This window comes from Odocoileus virginianus, chromosome 22 (genome assembly GCF_023699985.2).
Source record: "Odocoileus virginianus isolate 20LAN1187 ecotype Illinois chromosome 22, Ovbor_1.2, whole genome shotgun sequence".
Lineage (NCBI taxonomy): Eukaryota > Metazoa > Chordata > Mammalia > Artiodactyla > Cervidae > Odocoileus > Odocoileus virginianus.
In genome coordinates, this window is record NC_069695.1 from 29266847 (window position 1) to 29287782 (window position 20936).

Here is a 20936-nt window from a genome sequence, read left to right on the forward strand (position 1 = left end):
TTAAAAAAACTGGCAATAGCAACTATTTCCTGGTAATAGATCCAATTTATCTTTCTTGAAAATGACAACAGGCACTATTATAGGGCAAAGGGACTTCAGAAAATTTTCTATAAAATTCGCTGTTTGTGACAGAGCAGTTTTTCTATGCAGAAAAAAAATACAAGATATTTCTCAGGTGGAGGTAATGTCATGGACCATGGCATACACATATTAATTAGGGTTACAATTAGTGTGCAATCATAATAATGGATTAGTTTGAATTAGAAGTGTTCATTTGATAAGTAAATATCTGGAGCTGAGTGTCAACAAGCATGTATTTAACTTTGACCTTGAATTGAACTTGATGACAAATAAACAGCAAAACAGAAAAAGAGAAAGAAGAGTGGAGGCAAAAGAAAGCGTGGAGAACGGAGAGTGAAGGATAATAGCGGAAAATTCACAGAGTAGATTTGCGGAACAAAAGGTAGACAGACAAAGATGACTAGAAGGAAAAAAAAGGTCAGAAAGAAGAGTCTGTGATTTTACTGCTATATTTTTACTCCCTTTGGTCTCCCTCTCATCTTTCTACTTTCCCATTTCTTGTATCAGTTAATATTCTTTTCATTAGCATTAGCTCTGTTGTGGTGGCCTGAGAGGCTGGTAGGATTTGCCCAGCTAAAACTATTGATGCATAATACATTATATGGAATAATATTATTACTGTCCTTTGAGCCTTGAGTTTCATTATCAGTGGAGCACTTTGATAGCATTAAGCTACATGATAGACACTAAGAAACTCTACAAGCACTGCATATGGTTGTATAGGTCTGCTTGTGTATTTAAAGAGGTGGGTAAGCTACCAACTGCTAATAAAGGCAAAATCATATAAATTCAAGCTATATTTCTTTCAGTTTAAATTTTGTGTCTAGCTACCTGTACCCTCTATCAGCAACAGCAAATATACATAATTATAAGCAGCACAAATGAAGATTTTGAATTATATAAGCTAAATCACAAATATTGGTCTCCCTTTATTCTATTCATATAAGAAAGTGTACATATTCATTAATGATTAATTACTTTTAATTAAGTTGTGACTTTTTTCTGTCAAAGAGATGTAGCAGCATTTCCATGCTAATGATACAGCCAAGCTCTGTCCTTGAGAAGCTGATTATCTACAATATTGTAATTGATTAGTGCCTGCGTGGGTACTCAGTCATGTCCAACTCTTTGTGACTCTATGGACTGTAGCCCGCCAGGCTCCTCTGTCCATGAGGTTTCCCAGGCAAGAATACTGGAGCAGTTTGCCATTTCCTTCTTCAGGGCATCTTCTTGACCCAGGGATCGAACCCTCATCTCCTGCATTGACAGGTGGATCTTTACCACTGAGCCATCAGGAAAGCCCTTATAATTGATTACAAAACATTAAAATGTAGGAAAAGGGAGTGTTGAAATGGATGAAACTTTGTAAAAATGATGATAAAAATTGTCATAAAGACTGTTATAAATTGAAATGATGCTAAGTTAGCAATAAGAAATCAAGAAATCAAACTAAGTTAAAGATAAAATAATTTAAGTGAGCAAAAATTAGGTCATCAAAATTGTATAGTGTTTTATTATGGTGAATAAAAAGCTTTTTCATCCCATGCATCATGAATTCATTAAAGGGACGTGCTTTGAATTATTTGATTACGCAGATGACTTTGTGTTCATCTACCTACTCTGTTCCAAGTTGCTTTTAACATTTATGCATATATTTCCATGCTAACTGGCTTGGGTATGGACTGCAGTAACTGTTAAAGAATTAAGTAGGGGAAAGATTCCTCCAAGGACAGAAACTCTGTCCTTGACCCAGGGTACAATAATTACTTAACACAGCTAATAAGAGGATTAATTCACCAGCAAAACCAACTGTATAGGTTTCAGGATCTGGAGCCTGCTTTCTAGGAGCAGCAAAATAAATAGTTTATAAACTAAAAGACAAAATTTTAAAATGTCACTTATGAATGGCCTCTTTTATCCTTCTCTTTTTTCCCTCCATTTTATTGTGTGCCTTTGCAAACTTTGTTGATGTCTTTTATTGAGGATTTAAGATGTTTGAGGTGAAGAGTCATGAAGTAAGGAATTAAATTTTGCTTCTGGGGCTTCCCCGGTGTCTCAGACGGTAAAAAATATGTCTGCAATGTGGGAGACCCGGGTTTGATCCCTGGGTTGGGAAGATCCCCTGGAGAATGCCTGGAATGGAAGGGAATGCCTATCCATTCCAGTATTCTCGCCTGGAGAATTCCATGGACAGAGGAGCCTGCCATAGGGTCGCAAAGAGTCGGACATGACTGAACGACTACATTTTCTTTCTTTCCGGATTTCATAACCAAAGACATGCAGAGGACTTTTTGGAGTCTCAAGGTAAGTTTTCTCTTCTACATTTTGATTGAAAGTGCCCAGCCATCAGATAGATGGATAAGGGTGGAAAAAGCATTTATTTTACAGTATTGTGTGTTTTTAAACATGTCTTTAAAAAATCCTAATTAGTAAGATTCTTGGTCCTACTCTGTATTGAAAGAGACTCTGGGGGACGTCCCTGGCAGCCCAATGATGAAGAATCTGCTTTCCAATGCAGGGGAAGCAGGTTCGATCCCTGGTCTGGGGACCAAGATCCCACAGGGGTGAGGCAACTAAACCTGAGCATGGCTACCACTGGGTCCACGCTCTGAACTCAGGTCCCACAGCAAGAGAGAAGCCTGTGCGCCACGACAAAAGATCCCAAGTGCCGCAAGAAGACCTAATACTGCCAAACAAATAAATAATACTTACAAAGAAAAGAGAGACTGCCATTATCTCTCCCTGCTGGTCAACTACCAAACTGAGGAACTTCGCCTTGTTTAGACTCCTTAGTAGGAATTAAAATGTCAATAGTTTAATTTTTTGTTAGAAGTCTGCATTCATAAAAGTGGATTTATTTCTAGAAATCAATTCTAAAGTCATAATGTCTGAATATTTCAGACCCAGACTCAAGATAATCAATATCATCAACATTGGAGAATATACACACACACAGGCTCTGAGTTCCTTCAGAGGTAAGTTGTGCTATGAAATAACACAGGGCTTCTCATATGTTGATACGCATGTAAGTCACTAAAAATCTTACTGAAATGTAGGCATGAATTCAGTTGATCTGAGGTGGGGACTGTAATTCTTCATTTGTAACAAATTCTTGGGTGATACTGCAAGCCTGGGTTCCATATTTTATATAACAAAAGAATAAAGATGTAACAGTTAGACTGTCCTAATGGAAAGAAGCAGATGAATAGTCCAAAATCATTGCTAAACAGCCTCAGAATATTCTCTTGTACTTATCTGATTGTGAATTTATATTACATTTAAAAAATTTAGAGCACTTTAATTGAAATATTCTAAGGAACAGCTACAAAGACTTTGGAAACCCCAGAGTGTGGCAATAATCCTCTCATATACTCCTAATAAGTGCAATTTTTTTGATAGGCAATATAATAAGTTTTGGGGGGGCTTCCTGGGTGGCTCAGTGGTAAAAAATATACCTGCCAATGCAGGAGACATAGGAGATGTGGTTTCCATCCCTGGGTCAGGAAGATTCTCTGGAGGAGGCAACTCACTCCAGTATTCTTGCTTGGAGAATCCCACGGACAGAAGAGCCTGGTGGGCTACAGTCCACGGGGTTGCAGAGAGTCAGACATGACTGAGTGACTAAGCATGCATGTAATCAATTTACATGCTGGTTCTGAACAAAGTAGAGCTACTTTATTTTTTTCTTGGCATTTTGTCCATCTGATTTCCTTTTTACTATACATTTAAGTTTCTATGTTTAGGAAGGGGTGTGTTGGATTGCTTATACTTTACACATTTTCTTATTGAAGTTAAAATGATCAAAAGATTCCCAAGGTAACAGAAAAAAATAGTTTGTCTATAGACTATCAGTCTGTGCAAGACAGATTCTAGACCACAACAGTAGTGAGTTTTGTAGAAGTAGAGCAGGAGAAGAAAGAAGAGGAGGAAGAAAATGGGAGGTTGATGCTCTCCTGGATGCAAAGCCAACCTTTGATGAAATTTTGAAACGACTCCAAGTCATTTTCAAATATTCATCTCTCCCTGCATTTCAGCCCTTTCCTCAGGTTCCCCTTATGCTCTGTGTATTCAAATCACCTAAACCCTTATGAAAATGGGAGAGGTGCAGAGCCCCATGTAGGGTGCACACGTGCAGGGCATACCATTTCCAAGACCCAAATAACACGTATTAGCATCACCTAGAGGCACTTGTTTGAATGCAAAGCCCTGTACCCACCTCAAACTAACCAATTTAGAATCTCTGAGGTGAAGCCAAAAATTCTGCATTTTCCCCAAGTCTAGAATTTGATGTTACACATTCTGAAGTATGAAAAATAATGCCATTTCTGGCAACATGGATGGACCCAGAGATTGTCAGACTGAGGGAAGTAAGTCAGACAGAGAAAGAGAAATATGATAAATATGATATCCCCTCTATGTGGAATCTAAAAAGAAGTGGTACAAATGAACTGATTTACAAAACAGAACCAGACTCAAAGATTTAGAGAATGAACGTATGGTCACCTGGGAAAGGTGGGGGGATAGTTAGGGAGTTTGGGATCCATATGTACACACTGCTATATTTAAAATGGATAAGCAACAAGGACCTACTCTACAGCATGGGGAATTCTGCTCAATGTTTTGTGGCAGTCTGGATGGGAGGGGGTTTGGGGAAGAGGGCACATATGTGTATTTATGACTGAGTCCTTTGTTGTCCACCTGAACTATCACAACATTGTTAATTGGCTATGCTCCAATATAAAATAAAAAGTTTTTTAAAAAGTATGAAGACCACTAGTCTACATTTTGCATGCTTATCCATGCTTGCTCTAGTGCACATAATTGTTCTTCTAAAGCCCTCACAAATTAATTTCCTTAACAAAGCTCATTGGGGTGTCAGTGGAGGGACAGATCTATAATATTCTCAAAGATATTTGGGTTTTAAAAGAGAATTACTGTTAACTAAAATGTAATTCCATTTGGCAGAATTTTAGGCATGATAACAGAGAAAAGGGATTTCTGAGACATATTAAAGAAGAAAATGTATTTAAGAAGAAAAGGCGTTGGGATAGCTGAAACTGGACAGGATATTTATATCCGTGACTCTCTTCTGGAATAACATCTTCAAAGATGGTTCTCAAAAGAGTAACAACTTCCTCTCTTTTTTATGAACATAAAGATTCCTGAAATAGTTACACACGCACACACACACACACACACACACACACACACACATCCATCCACACACCATTAGGTATAGTCATCTTTACAGATAAGGCAAGTGATACAGGAAATAGATTTGGGAGCAGAGGCTAATCTCTGTGTGTGAATGATTTATAAACCAACTGATGTGTGGTTTCATGGTATTTTCCAGGTGACTTAACTAGGGTGGAGGAAGTAGCAATACCCCTTGTTCCATACATATTTATTTCTGAGTCCTTCCTATTGAACAAATCAACAAAATATTTGATGGAATTAATAGCACAATGTGGCTATCAATAATGTCTTATAAGTTTCTTCCTTTCCTTCTTCCTCCCTCCCGTCCTTCTTTCCTTCTCCTCCCTTTCTTCTTCTTCTTTTGGAAGCCTGTTTGTTATACAAAATATCCTCAACAGTTAATTGAGAGTGAATTATAGTTATAGTTTTAAATAGAGTGAGGACAGGTCTGAGGTTGAAATGAAAAATCACAGACCTTAAAAGTTCAACTTTGATTTCAGCCAGGGCTCCACATACAGTCATTCTCCTTTTTAGTCACTATTCATTTCCTCTTCTCCCTCTTCATCTGCAAAATGGTAAAGTAATAACTACCGTGCAGCAGCGTTCTCTGGGAATAATCAATGTTTTTCCTCAGATGAAAAATATTTCATATGTGGAATGAATAGTATTACTTTAATTTTAACCACATGCTCTGCATAAAATAGGTCATTAGGTAGAACAAATTTTTAACTTAAAAGTAGAATATGATAAGTAGCAGTGAAAATGCAGTATTTTAGAGACACAGTGAGATTAGAAATTGAATATCTGCAACTGCAAAACTCACACATTTAACAAACAGCTTGAGGTTTAGGTGTTTGTTTTTACCAGAGCAGATCTTGCTAGTTTTAGGGAAGGGATGGTGAAGACTACCAAGATCACTTGATGGCTGACTCTTCAGAATTTTTCCACGAATGGAGGGGACTTGAGGGAACAAAAGACAATGTGAAGATAAAAGAGCCCAGTTTCTTCCTAAAGTCTTTGTCAAACTTATAGTGTCCTCAAATCAGCCTACTAACTCATATTTGATCATAAATCGTGGTGTAGCTGGGAGACAAGACCCAGAATTCCTGGAGGAAAGAGGTTGACACTTCCTTCCTTCAACCTTCCAGATCTAATGCACTTGGTCTTTTAAAATCTAGTGATCTATCTATCTAAATAAACAAACAAAAAACCAAAACCAAACAAAAACCACAAAACTGTGAGAAAGTTAATAACTTGCTTCAAGTCTCCTTGAAATAAACTGGGGATTGCTGGAGGATTGGATTTTATGAGACGTAAGTTGACTAAAGACAAGTTAAGGATTTGCCCAGGTGTTTGCTGTTCAATGCATGTAGCTAATTAAAATAAAATTAAAAATACAGTTTCTCAGTCATTCTGGCATATTCCAAGGGCTCAACAGCCATGTGTGGCCAATGGCTACTGTATCATATTTACAGATATAAAACATGTCCATCATTGCCCAAAGTTATAGAAGCCAGCACTGGACTAGATTTTCATTGACCAAATAAATTGCCCACCAGGAAAGGTCCTGTCTCTGAACAGATCTCACCTCTGACCTAGTACCCACACTTAGCTTTCTTTTTAAAGTAATGTTACAACTGTATCTACATATTCCTTACTGGTCACTTATCTTTTTATTGCCTTCAAGGAGAAAAAGTGAAATATAGCAGATCAGACAGAACAAAGCATTGGGATGTGTACTGAGATATGAGTTCCATGGTCTTTCTTTTACTAGTGTATTGAAATATAATCAACGCAGGTTCTAAGCTTCAGGACTCCTTAAAATCAGCAGTATGTGTCTACATTTGAAATGGGAATCCCATACACCAGGCTTCTGGTAGTAATAGGAGCTTCTCTGATCAAACTATCAGCCATGAGAGTAGGTGAGCAAACAAATACTCAACAGTTACCTGTCAAACAACGTTTGGGTACAATGGAGACAGAAAACAAGGTTTGACCTTTATTCTAAAGGTATCCCTCATATCAGTCTGAGGAGCAGTTTACCTGAGTAGGAAAAAAACAAAAAAACAAAACACGGAATTAAGTTACATACAAACTTAAACATGTGCTCTGGAGTTTTTACTTTGGAAAGGAAAAGGCAAGTGCCCAAACCTTCAGGGCTCTTCTGTGGTGAGACAGACGGCAACCAGGTGGAATTGAGTGTATATATGCCAGAAGGCCTGAGCTTAGGTGGAGGATAGAGATAAAGGGTAAGCAGATTTTGACAGGTTTCTTCTTTTATTTTTCCTTTTTAGAAACACAGAAATTCTTTCTTGAGGCAGTTGGTAATAACACTAAGATGCTGGATCTGATGTGCAGTGTAAGATATTTTTATCTTTTCTATTTATAGAAACACAGAAAGACAGTTTTCCCACTGGCCATAATTCTTTGTCTGTATTCCTCAGGCTTTCAGATAACTGAGAAAATCAACCAATCAACTAACTGTCCAACTTTTGATCAAATGAGAGGAAATTGTTGGTGTTCAAAGAATGAAAGTTGCCCAAATCATATAGTTCTCAGTTTTGTAAAAAAATAGATGCTTGTTTAGAAATATCACCATTCTGGCAAATATGAAGGAAAAACAAAATAAAGTCATTTTATGCCTATGAAGAGATTTGGTAACAAAAAGAAAAAATAAATAACACATACATAATAAATAAATACATATTTTGTTATAGTTTAGTCAATATAAAATTTTAAAACCAAGCAAGTTTTATAAAATATTGCATTTATATATGACAATATAAAAAAGACATGACATAAGGTGATAGGGATAAAAAAAATGTGGACCAAGAGATATAAAGCAATATAAAGATTAAGTACAATAAATAAAAATGTCATAAAACTTATTAAAAAGTGGAAATAAATGTTTTACCTATTGTAGACAAAGTAAAGAATAGGATGGACATGGCAGAAGATCGAGAATTATCTAAAAGATTAACTTAAAGTGGTGCATTTTAGGCAGAGGAAGGCAAAAAGAGGTGCAAATGATAAAGGGAAAAATGATAAGAACAAAAGATTAAAAAATTTTGGAAACTTGTTTGTTTCCAAAGAAGAATCAGAATAGATGACCTAAGAGAAATATGTAAAACTATTATGAGAGAAAACACTCAAACTGAAGAATAAACTTACTATGTAAACTCAAATGGCCCATAAGTTGTCAAATTCAAACTAAAAGGAACTGAATATAAACATACTTTGATAAAATTTGGGGCACTTAACAATAAAAAAGAAACTGCAAGCATCTAGGATGAAGAAAAAAATTAAGTAGAGTGAAAGAAAAACTACTTGGGTTTCAAACTTCTCCAAAACTATACAGAAAGCAACCGTTCAAGACCTACAGCAGAATTTTCCAACATTTTTGCACCATGGCGCCAGGAGAATGAAATGTCCCCAGCTCAGGGCTCAGGGCCGTCTGCAGTCAGCAGACTAGCGTGGGGTCCCAACTGCCGAGGTGTTCGCTCAGCCACCTTCAGGTTGAGTGGATTCCTGCCCTGTCACCATTCCTAAACCCGTTCTTGACACAACAGGTTCAAAGGTTTGTTATGAGGAATTTTAAAAGGACAAGTTGTGATGTAAGAGATCTGAACCCAATCAAACGTTCATTTATATTGGGAAAAGTAAAAGGAAAGACTAAAAAGCCAGAAGTCATTCTATTCTGAAAATAACTATCAAGGAATTTAAAGTCCACTTTAAGTCAAGTAGCACACAATTAAATTAACATTTTAATGAGAATTTGTGATGTTCAGAAAAAATGATGGAAAACTGCAAAATTATATCAAAGTTCTAGTAATACAATAGCTTAAAAATGATAATCAAGGTTTAAATACAGATTATAACAAAAATTTTAAGGAATAGAAGGGTAGAAGTGGAATAAAATGGTTTGGTAATTTTCTCCTCCATAGTAGAAGTTAAGATAGGCCCTCAAATCATTAATATTCATAAATAAAGACATTTGAAGTCTAATATTTCTAAAATGTACGCTTAACAGTTATAAAACAAAACCAGGATGTTTACCTTTAAAATAAAAAGGAAAAATTAAATAAAGGATAATATAAAGGAAGTGCAATAAATCTAAAGTATAAAACTAGATTAAAGTATAAAAGTAGATTAAAGTAGACCAGACATATTAATCATGAAAATATATTTAAATACTTTGAAATTTTCTATTAATAGGCAACTCTCAGACTGTGTGCAAATATCAAAACACAGATGCCACTGGCAGGATTATTTTGATATCAAAATAGCTCAAAATCTATTTGGAAGAAAAAGTTTTAAATATACCATTTAAATAAAAAACATATATATATGTTTAAAAATAAGAAAAACTGAATATAAAGAAGAAATTAACATCAATTCAGATGCTGGGAAAATAATAAAATAAAACTAAAGAAAATAGAATGAAATCACTAATAAAATTAATGACAAGATTTAAAGTATTTCTGAACTTTAAAAAAAAAAAAATTATAGCTTCACTATGTATCAGGGCTTAAATGATAAACACGGGTCAACCATCACCAGCCACTCATCTGCTCTCCTCTTTGTGATCATCCTGTGTAGGCGATTCTAAATTTAGCTCAAAATCAGGATCAAGAAGAAAAAACAACAAAAAACGGTCTTGGCAACATCACTACTCTGGCTGCTTGTGAAAGCAAGTGACTTCATCCAATATTCACCTGCACAAGACAGTTCCGAAGTGGGAACACTCACCTGCCCACGACAGTTGCGGGGAGACCCGAGGCTCTGCTGGGAAACCCCTTGGTCTGCCAAAGCTTTTTTCTCTCCGCATAAAAGGTCAGCCGGCTCCTAGGGGCAAGTGTGGAATTACAGAAGGTGTCGATCGAGGACTAAGCACAAGCCGGCTGCTACCGGCTGCTTTCCAACAATGCTGTAAAGCTTCTCCTCGAGTCCGGCTCTTTTTTCAGACGTTTGGAAGCAGCTGGAGAACTCCAGAAATGTGAGTCTCTGTTTCCGGTCCTGCGCGCTCACACACCACCTGGGAGCCTCCTGCCCCAGACACCGGCCTGGACAGGCCGGCCTCTCCCTCGAAGTCTCGAGAAGAGGCAGTTTCAGAAGGCTGCAGGTGTGTGCGGAGTTTGTCCCTGGGATGGAGCGCTGGTGGGCGCACAGCCCACGGGTGTTGACCTCCAACAAGGTCAAGTTATCCAGCCTGGCTCGTGCTGCCCGGAGTTTGCTACGTGATATCCCGGATCTCATGTGCCGTCTGCATGGTGTCTGAAGGCTAATTCAGCAGGAGTTTGGTAAGTTTGCAGGGGTAAGACCCAGGCCTGGGGGGAACGTTTCTTCCTTTCGTTCGTGATCCCTCGTCTTCTCCACCTTTTCTGCATCCGTCCACTCGACCTTTCGTGGTTTCGGGTGATCCTCAGCCAGAGAGGCACCTGCTCTGGTGAGCCACTGCAGAAAGGCCCCAGACCTCCGCCATGGGGTAGCTGTGGCCCACACTTAAATTCAGGATCGCGGGGACCATCTCCTTCCTGGAGCCGCTTCCCGCCCCTCTGCTTCCGGGAAAAGGCGCTACGACCCCGCTTTCCCTCCGCTGCGCAGGGCCAGCCCCTCAACTATTTTTAGAGTCATTTTACCCTTAAAACTAAAAGCTGATGTTCTAAAAAAAATCGACAAGATACATTTAACTTTGGCAAATCTGATCTGGTGAAACATGGAATAAATCCTTTTAAAATTAGAAATTGGAATGGTTTTGTCAATATTGACGTAATTAAAGCACTATCTAAAAATAATGGATTAACTGTATGGCAACAAGTGGAAAAATCCAGAAAAAGTAGGTATTTCTCTAGAAACTGTATGCAGGAAGTTGAAAAGATAATGTTGTACATAATAAAGTAATAAGAGAAGATGATTCAATTATTTTTTAACATAACAGTCAAATTTCTTTATTAAAAACCACAAAACACAAAAGCCTTAAAAATGGCAGTTTTTTGATACAAAATTTAAAACTTCTATTAAAAATATCTCAAAAATAAAAAAAAAAAGGAAAAAACGTTGGCCACACATCAATAGATAATGGATAAATTAATATAAAGGGCTACTATGGATTTAAAGTAAAAGATAAACAAATAGGAAAATGAATAATGGATATGAACAGGCGATTTATTGTTGAAGGTACACAAATGGATGATAAACATATGAAACTGAATACCCTTCTAAATGCAAATTAAAATACTATAGACACTTTTCTTCCATAAAGTTGACAGATTTGAAGTAATTGATGAGAACTATGTTTGGCCAGAATGTGAACAAACACTGTTGATGGGATATAAATTAGTGAAGTCTTTGAAAATGGACAGAAGTTTTATATGAAGATATCATTGGATTGGTGTAAATATATTTGCCTGTCTTAAGTGTGAGTGTGTTGGGTGTATGTATACATATGTATATATGAGTATACAGATAGGTTTCATGTACCATTCTCATATGTAACATGCAAACATATATCTGTATGTGTGTATATTGCATTTATATGAATTTGTGGAAAGTAGAATAGAAGGATTCACCCTCTAATTTCCTCTGAGAAAAGGAATAAGGGCTGGTGTGGTAGCAAATGAGGCTTTATGTTATGCTTCATATGCTAGATATTGTCCTGTCCTGTTGTGTTTTTAGCAAAGAGAATATAGTTTATTACTTATTTAAGTAAAAATACAATTTCTTGAAAAAGAATGAGTAGAGATCATTTATATTTTAAGGGAGGGCACAGAGACACTTCTCAGGGATACCCCAATGGATATTTTGTTTATAAAATAGAGAACTGTGGAATATTATATATTAATAAAATTGGTTAGCAGAATAAACATTTTACAACTGTCTCATGATAATTTGAAAGAGCCTAAAGCTGTGGTGCATTTTCCCAAGTCTTTGTGCATTTAATTTAAAATTACTGTCTAACATTAAGGTAATATTTCTCTGTCATTCAATTTTGAGTTCCTTACAATTTGCCTTTTAAAATACTCCAGCCATGAAGGGTCATTTTTGTGTGTACATTTGTTGTCATGTCTACTTATTTTTCAGATTGAAAGACTATATAGCCTGTAAGCTCCCCCACCCATATTTCAGTGTTTTGGATTTTCATAGGCTATTAGGAAGCTGTTCTTGTGAAGAGCTGCTTGGGTTGAGAATTTTCTTTTGGTTGTTATGTGAAATAGTAAAAAGGAAAAAAAAAAGTGTGTGTGGGGGGCTTTTTGTAGCTGCTTTTCTGTCTTTTATAGGTGTGTGTTCATCAGAAGTATTTTCTGTCTTCAGCTGCATACTTCAACTCTGAGTTGTGTAAGTAGGCCTGTCAGATTTAGTCTCATAATTTTGCCTTTTTATACTGCTTTTCAGGACCAGCTTCCTCCTTTGAGTCGCCCCCACCCTCTATCTGAAGCTTCACTCTCCTTTTTACCCTCAAGGTTCCTCTTCCACTTATTTTAGCACGTATTTCCAATAGTGTTCCTTGAGAGGAAGCTTTTTCACTTCTAAAAATGGGTATTTGTCCCGTGTTTCTCAAGGGCTTCCCTTGACAAAGCTGTGTTTGGTCTGCTCACGTTCATAAGCTCTATTTGTTCTCTGTGAGTCTTGTATCCTGTAAGGACATTTAGGTTGTTCCCAGATCCTTTAGTCTCTGCTTCTGTAGGGCTGTCTCATTTTGGTTGTGATTATTTTGGAGTAAGACTTGGTTCCCATGGCTTGTTCTACACGTGGTCTCACGTTTGCACTCTTCCATTCTCCAGCCACACGATTATTATGCCGTGCAGAGCACACAGCTGTTGGTGCAAGGGCCTCAGCCATGCCTATCCTGAAGTTCATGAGGATCCCTTGTACCTCGTGTTTTAGAGGATATTCTCCAAGGTTTTGTTTGTTTTCTTTAATACTCCTGATTTATTATTTAGGAAAGTTTGGGGGGAATATTTAAAAAGCTATACTGCTGGCATCATCACTTTGCCAATTACTGGTTTATTTGATATCAGAAGGCTTCAGCTTTTGTTTATAAGGTGAAATCTATCAACATTTTCATCACCAGTTTATTTAGAAATATGAAAATAAAGACATTTTGATATTTTGTTTTTAGCTCATGTATTAGCTTTTTTTGGAATGTAATTACTGATTGTTGACATTCTCTCTCTACTTAATGGTCAATGTGAGGATGGTGATACTGAAATATTAATTTCTGGGTTCACATCACCTGGTATGTACCAAAAATGCTTGTTGGAAAAAATGAATAAACTTTTTATAATTCATTATTATTACTGTAATTCAGTAAAGTTTTCATTCTTGGTCCATCTATGTAAAATTCTAGTACTTACATCTTCACACCTCTAAATTTCTACCCTCCCTTTTTCTGCTTTCTTTTCTCCTGAGCAGGGATATTCCTATCATGTTATAGTTTATTTATCTCGTTTATTGTGTCTCTCTACTGTCACTCCCAACAGGAATGTAAGCTTCATGAAGGTAGGAATTTTACCTGTTTTCTTCACTGCTATATCTCTAATATCTCAAGAAGTATCTGGCAAAGAATTGATACTCAATAAATAATTCTTGGGGTTACTTTCATCCTTAAGAATAAATTTTTATAATCTTCATTCTTACAAGTGTGGGGTATGATCATTTGAAATCATGGAATTTCTAGTTTTTCAGAAACATGGTTGAAATTAAGGGAAAAAGAAAGCTGAGATCACATATTTGTTATAAGCAGATCTAATTAACAGAAAATAACTCATTAACTATAGAGTGTTTGTATCATTTGCAGAATGTTAAAGTTATTTTATTAGAAATGCTCTAAGTTTAAAAATGAATCTACTAATTTTTCTATATGGTATTATTTGCTTTACTGCCTGGTTTTAGAAAATGCCTGACATAACTGTTTTCTTTTCTTCTTACTCAGTGTTTTATTAAATGTTTCACTGGATGAATGTCATAAGCATGTTAAAAGATTCCCATGTTATGATAGAATATATCTTATTTGTTTTTAGCATGCAATGCACATCTGTTGCTTGTTTTCTGTCATGTAAAACTGTATGTGCAGGTTCCTTGAGGCTGGTATTGTGTTTTAATAACTTTTCTATCCATGGCAACTGGCTTAGTAACTGTTTATTTTAAGTGTGTATTAAAAGTTTACGAAAGAAATGAATCTCCATTATACATCCTTGGTCTTACTTATGTTTCAAATGGATTGAAGTCAGTGATTTAGCCAATTTCTTATTTGAGCTAAAATGAAATACTGCAAAGTTACACTGACTATCATGGGCATGAAAATACACCCATCAAATCTCATTGGTGGAGAATAATTGACTGACAGCACTAGCAGCTGCCCCACTGGCTCCCTCATGATGTTTGCCCTGAGACTGTACGTCCTGGTGGGCTGCTCCCAGCCAATGACTGAGCAGAGTGAGGTTACGATGGCAGCCCCTTCCTATGAGATATAGGATTGCTTTTATGAGTAACTTTGACTGGAGGAGTTCCCATCAACCTTGCTGAAACTTTTGAAACGCTGTCACAGTTGGAAACTACTTCTATCCAATCACCTTCCCTTATCTTTCTCCTTTCACAGGTTTCAGACCTGCATCATGTTCTCTCTTCCCCCAATAAATCTTTTGCACATCTCAATCCATCTTGTCTGCACATCTGAATTCACACAGAATGCTCACTTTTTTTCTCTTCAAATTCCTAGATGGGTCACACAAATATACAGCATAATGCACATTTGAGACACAAACTGATATTGATCTTAGATTCATTGTTATCTGATTTACAGCTCACATCAAATCAAATAATCACAGAGGAATGACAGAGTGGAAATATAATATCTGTGTTTTAATCATCCCTGACACCAGTATACTACCTTTGATGACAATATTGGTAAAAAATGGAAGTGTCAATCCACCTACCTAGCCAAATATTATAATCGTGGTTCAATACTTATAGGTGAAATTGGAAGGGCTTAAGCTTTAGAAGAACTAAAGAGCATCTTGATGAAAGTGAAAGAGGAGAGTGAAAAAGTTAGCTTAAAACTCAGTATTCAGAAAACTAAGATCATGGCATCTGGTCCCATCACTTCATGGCAAATAGATGGGGAAACAATGGAAACAGTGTCAGACTTTATTTTTTGGGGCTCCAAAATCACTATGGATGGTGACTGCAGCCATGAAATTAAAAGATACTTGCTCCTTGGAAGAAAAGTTATGACCAACCTAGATAGCATATTAAAAAGCAGAGACATTACTTTGCCAACAAATGTCCATCTAGTCAAAGCTATGGTTTTTCCAGTAGTCATGTGTGAATGTGAGAGTTGGACTGTAAAGAAAGCTGAGAGCTGAAGGATTGATGCTTTTGAACTGTGGTTTTGGAGAAGACTCTTGAGAATCCCTTGGACTGCAAAGTGATCCCACCAGGCCATCCTAAAGGATATCAGTCCTGAATATTCATTGGAAGGACTGATGTTGAAGCTGAAACTCCAATACTTTGGCCACCTGATGTGAAGAACTGACTCATTAGAAAAGACCCTGATGCTGGGAAAGATGGTGGGAGGAAATGATGGTGGGATGAAAAGGGGATGACAGGATGAGATGGTTGGATGGCATCCCTGACTCAATGGACATGAGTTTGAGTAAACTCTAGGAGTTGATGATGGGCAGGGAGGCCTGACATGCTGCTGTCCATGGGGTCACAAAGAGTCTGACATGGTTGAGCGACTGAACTGAACTGAACTGAAGCTTTAGAATAAGAAAAATGAGTTCATAGAAAATTATGTAAGTGGCAGAAATCCTGAGGCTTCATGGAGTGACCAGTTAATTAGTTAATTAAAAGATATTTTTCCAAATATCATATTATGAAACCAACTGATCTAGTCTCAAGTATAATTACCCCATTTAATAGGCCGCCTTCTAAATTCTTAATGAAATTAGTTGGTGATAAAGAGAATAATGAGATTAACAACTAAAACCTACAGTAAAATTTCTTTTTTATAGATTGTGACTTTTCTGCTATCAAGTGAAAAAAAAGGTCTCTAAATTCATACTAAATATTCTTTTTTTTTACTTTTGTTTCACTTGGCGTTATTTATATAAAAAGGAAACCAACTCATTAAATTTTAAGAATCCTATAAAACAAATAAGGTAACTCCTTTAGCTCCATTAATTGTGTAAATTCAACTTTTGAAAGTATAAAAATAAGCCACAGTGAATATGAATTTCCTTATAATCTTTCTCCTTTCTGGACTTCAGTCTTGGATGGCTTCTCCTCATGGAATGAAGGTGAAATTAGATGTGATGGAGCTAATTATAGATGCTAGCTGAACTTTATCAACCTATGGAACAGCCATATCCTTAGGGTGCAATTGTGTGGTAGGCCTGTAAGGTTTGAAATATCATCTTCAGTGATTTAGATGTGGCCCCACCTTGTACTGGGACATTTTGCTGCCCACTGTAAGGAGTGACTCTAGTTGCATTATTAGATGGTGTTGGACCCAGGCCTATGGGCACCCTCCTGCTCTAGGGGAAGTGTTGAGAGGTGACTCCATTTCAGTCAATAGATGAAACAAGTGGTTAATCAAAGGAGAACACCTGGTTTATTTTACCACTCATGATGGAGTTTTCTACACCTAGATTTCATCTGCTTAGCTTTCAGACATGAGCCATGTCACTCTTTGTAGAGGTAGCATCTATAGAAAGTGGGAGTGGATGGCATTTTGACACATAAGATAGAGAGAGGTGGTGTGATGAAGTGTTTTGTTTAGCCTGGAGCACTTAACAGGCTCAGAGGCTACACAATCAACAAATGCCCCTTCCACAATCAGTGGAGAGCCATCTTCTTTCTCTTCACCAGATGCTTATAACTTTCTTAATCAAATTGGAATTTATTGGTCATACGTTCTCTTCTCTGGTCTTATTCAATAACAGCTCTTTATCTGCCAGTTGTTCCACTTCTATTCAGTTTCCTATTGCTTTCCAATATGTGTTGTCCCTACTACCTACTTCTGTTTGATTACAGCCATTTCTGCTCTGATTGTAATTTTTCTGTTGATGGAATTAACCTTTTATTCCAAACAATCTGTGTCCTAGTGACAACCCATCAGCTCTTGTTATTTCTTCACCAGTTGTTTTTACAATTTTCCTCTTACCTTGCGAAGCTGACAAAATTTCTGTTTAGAAAGGAAACCTACTTGGTTGCATGACTTAAACTGCTGTCAAATTGTGACTCTAATTTGGACATCATGCATGAGGAAAATATATGTTATATTTTGTACAAAGTCTGGATTGTGCTGCAGTGCAGTGGTAGGAAATAACTGATTTGGGAGAGGTTAGCATAGTGAAACAAAGCCATAAAATTCTCCTGTTTTTGGTGAAAGCGGGTATTTCATTCTGTTATTAAAATGATGCTCTTCTTACTTTTAAAACAGATATAAAAATGGAATTGCCTCTAGCAACCTCCTTTTCCTCTTGCTCCTTTAACATTTAAACATCCTGTGCTTCTGTAATGGATGACAAAGCCTGTTACTTGGCACAAACAGAGGAAAGACAGGATTTCAAATTATGAATAGGTTTATTTTCTCATCACAACCTGCCTCTTCAACACTTTAAGATATGCCTACTCATTCTTCATGGTGCTCATATCTGGCATTGATCTTTAAAACACAAATCCTCTTGCTAGAGTTTTCTTAAAGGAAAGGAGAAAGAATGACATAGGAGATAATGCCCTAGATTGCTTTCCTATGTAGCAGGAGCCAGCATGCTGTTTTTGAGTTTTGGCTGCAATATGGTAAAGTCTGCTTGCTTTCAATTATTCAAAACCATTTATATTTTTCATGCCAAGTTGGATAGGTTCGTATTTTTATTTTTCCCATTCTGAATGAGGCTCTTTGGATGTGTTATCGCCTCCCTAGGCTACTGCATGGGAAGGTAGCTTCTAACATCCTTTAAAGAGTCCACCTACTTCAAAGTAAGGAGTCTCCTTCTTACTTTCTAGATAACCCTACCCTTTTGTCTCTTGCCTTGCAGTAACCCATGCTAGGGGCTCTAACCCAGTGATGTCAGTAGGTTTTCTTTTCAGAAAGAAAAGTATTACCTAGAGCAAGCTCCTTTTCAAAGAAGTAATTTCATGGGTCACAATCTATTAGCTGACAAAGTATAAACAAAAAAAGAAAGAAAAGGCAAAAAAAAAAAAATTCAAGAATTGATTAGTCGATTTAGACCCTGGCAGGCTGTACTGTTGTGTATGTATTCCCAGCATCAGCCAGAACCTGAGCTAGCCCACATTTGTTATTTATGTATTTTCACCCTGAAGCACTAGCAGTGATTGCAACAATTGAAAGACGTGGATGGCAAGGTGTGCTGTGAAATAACAAAGTCTCTGTCTGACTGGTCATGTGAATAATACTGACTTGCACTAGCCAGGTCCTGCCTGTGGCTATGTCAGCTGAGCTATCTAGAAACATTTTTTTTCTCTCATTGATTTTTTTTTTTTTTTTTTAATTTCTATAAAACCAGGATTGGGACCCAGCAGGTTTGGAGGGATGCCAGCATCATGTGGAGTCAGAAGAAAAGGCTGAGAATAGGAAGTATATTGACCCAATTTATGGGACAAAGTGCAATAAAGGTGACAGAACAAGCTACCAAGGTGTTCACTCTGTGAAGACTTTTTAGGACAAGAGGTTTGGGACAATGAAGTACAAATGGAACTCGTGGTCAGGGTCAAAAGAAGTCTCTTTGACTCCTTTTGATAGAACAACTCCTTTTGGTTGCTGGGTAAAATAAAATCTTTGCATTTGGTGTTTTTTTTTTTTTTAATATACTGTTAATTGTTAAAACCTTTTTAAAATAGCAGAATTTCCAGCTGTTGTCTTTGAATGAAATGACCTCTAAAACAGAATTGATTGTAGTATTCTTCCTTTGCATTTAGGATGGTTGCATGTAAAAATTAAGGTCTTAGAATGTGTTCTCTTTCTTGCAGATTACCTCCAAATATGCCTTAAAAATAAAACAAGTAATACCTAAATTACTCAGTCTGCCTCATAAAGGGTTTTATAGATTAACATTTTTCATATTGTGTTAAATAGATATAGCTAAAAGCCTTGCACTGTTTCCTGAGCCAACTCCATGCTACCTCCCCACACAATAATTTATAAATTCAAGAATCCATACTGACTTCCCTGGAAAAGCTCCCATAAGGACATTTGGTCAGATCCTTCCTGGTGAGCAAACCTTCTTCTGTGTGTACATTGGTAACTTTGTGAAAAGCATGAATATGAAACAAATATTTGAGAAATGTTTAGATAAGAAAACAGTGATCACAGAAACGCAGCTCATGTTAACAAAGAACAAGTCATGTAAACAACATCTAGTTTACCTTTTTATTATAGATAATGGGGCAGGTAAATTACATCCTGCTTGGGTGGCGTATATGATCCCAGTGTCCAGATAGCCTTTTGAACAAAAAAGATGTGCAAACATTAAGAAAACTTTAGTCAGTTGAATGATCGTAGCCTAATAGTACTGATTAATGGGTTAATAAAACAGAGGGGACCCATAAAGCCATCTATTTCAGAAGTTATTGTTTTTGCTCTAACCTATTTTTAGTGATACGCTCAATGCTTCTCTAGTAGCTCAGACGGTAAAGAATCCACCTGCAATGCAGGAGACTCAGGGATTGATCTGTTCAATTCCTGAGTCGGGAAGATTCCTTGGGGAAGGGAATGATTATCCCCTCCAATATTCTTGCCTGGGGAATCCCATGGACAGAGGAGCCTGGCAGGCTACATTCCATGGGGTCGCAAAGAGTCGGACACGACTGGACGACTAACACTCACTTTTTTTTTTCAATGCTTATCAAATGTTCGGGTAATGTATAGTTAAAATATTAGATCATATTAGTACTTTTAGGAAGAGTTCTGTAAGGAAAAGTTTGATTGAAATTAATAAAATTAAATGAACATTGATGGTGTAAATTTCTATATTTAGAGAAAAAATAATTGCATGAGGACAGGATTCAGGAGGCTGGCCATGACAGGTATAGTATTTATAAAAAGTCCTTTAGGTTCTACCTAAATAGAAGATTAATATAAAATATTAGTGTGGTGTGTTTGCCAGTAAGGCCAGTGCGATCACAGAAATAGGAAAAGAGCTGAAGGGACAGAAGTATTCATAGACACTCAACTGAACAGACGTGGAAGCCCTTTTGTAACAATCAAAGGGTCAAAAATGAGTTAGAAATTGTTCCAGTGCACACAAAGTGAGTTATAAGAAATGTAAAAGTCTTTGACTATTTACTAATTGAACACTAGTATTGTTTCCTAGTCTGGAGAAGGAACTGACAACCCACTCCAGCATTCTTGCCTGGAAAATCCCACAGACAGAGGACGCTGGCGGGCTGCAGTCCATGGGATTGCAAAAGAATCAGACACAATTTAGTGACTAAATAACAACAATATTTCCTAGCACCTACTATCACCAACCTCACTGTCAAGTCTCCCTTTGTAATCATTGCTTTATTTAATCATCACAACCTCTTGACATGTAGTTTTTATATCCATTATCATTTCACAGATGAGGAAACGCAGATTTAGAATGGTTATATGACTTTCTCAGAATCACTGAAATACTTTGGCAAAGCTGGAA

At 36.9% G+C, this 20936-nt stretch overlaps 1 long non-coding RNA gene across 1 annotated transcript; it reads left to right on the plus strand.

Annotated features, from left to right (window-relative positions):
* The first annotated feature begins 2212 nt into the window (after window positions 1-2212).
* On the plus strand, window positions 2213-19091 carry LOC139030438 (uncharacterized). The gene is made up of 5 exons (XR_011482807.1): window positions 2213-2385; window positions 2983-3056; window positions 7572-7636; window positions 9877-10577; window positions 18810-19091. It is a non-coding gene; the product is annotated as an uncharacterized lncRNA (long non-coding RNA).
* Window positions 19092-20936: the final 1845 nt, after the last annotated feature.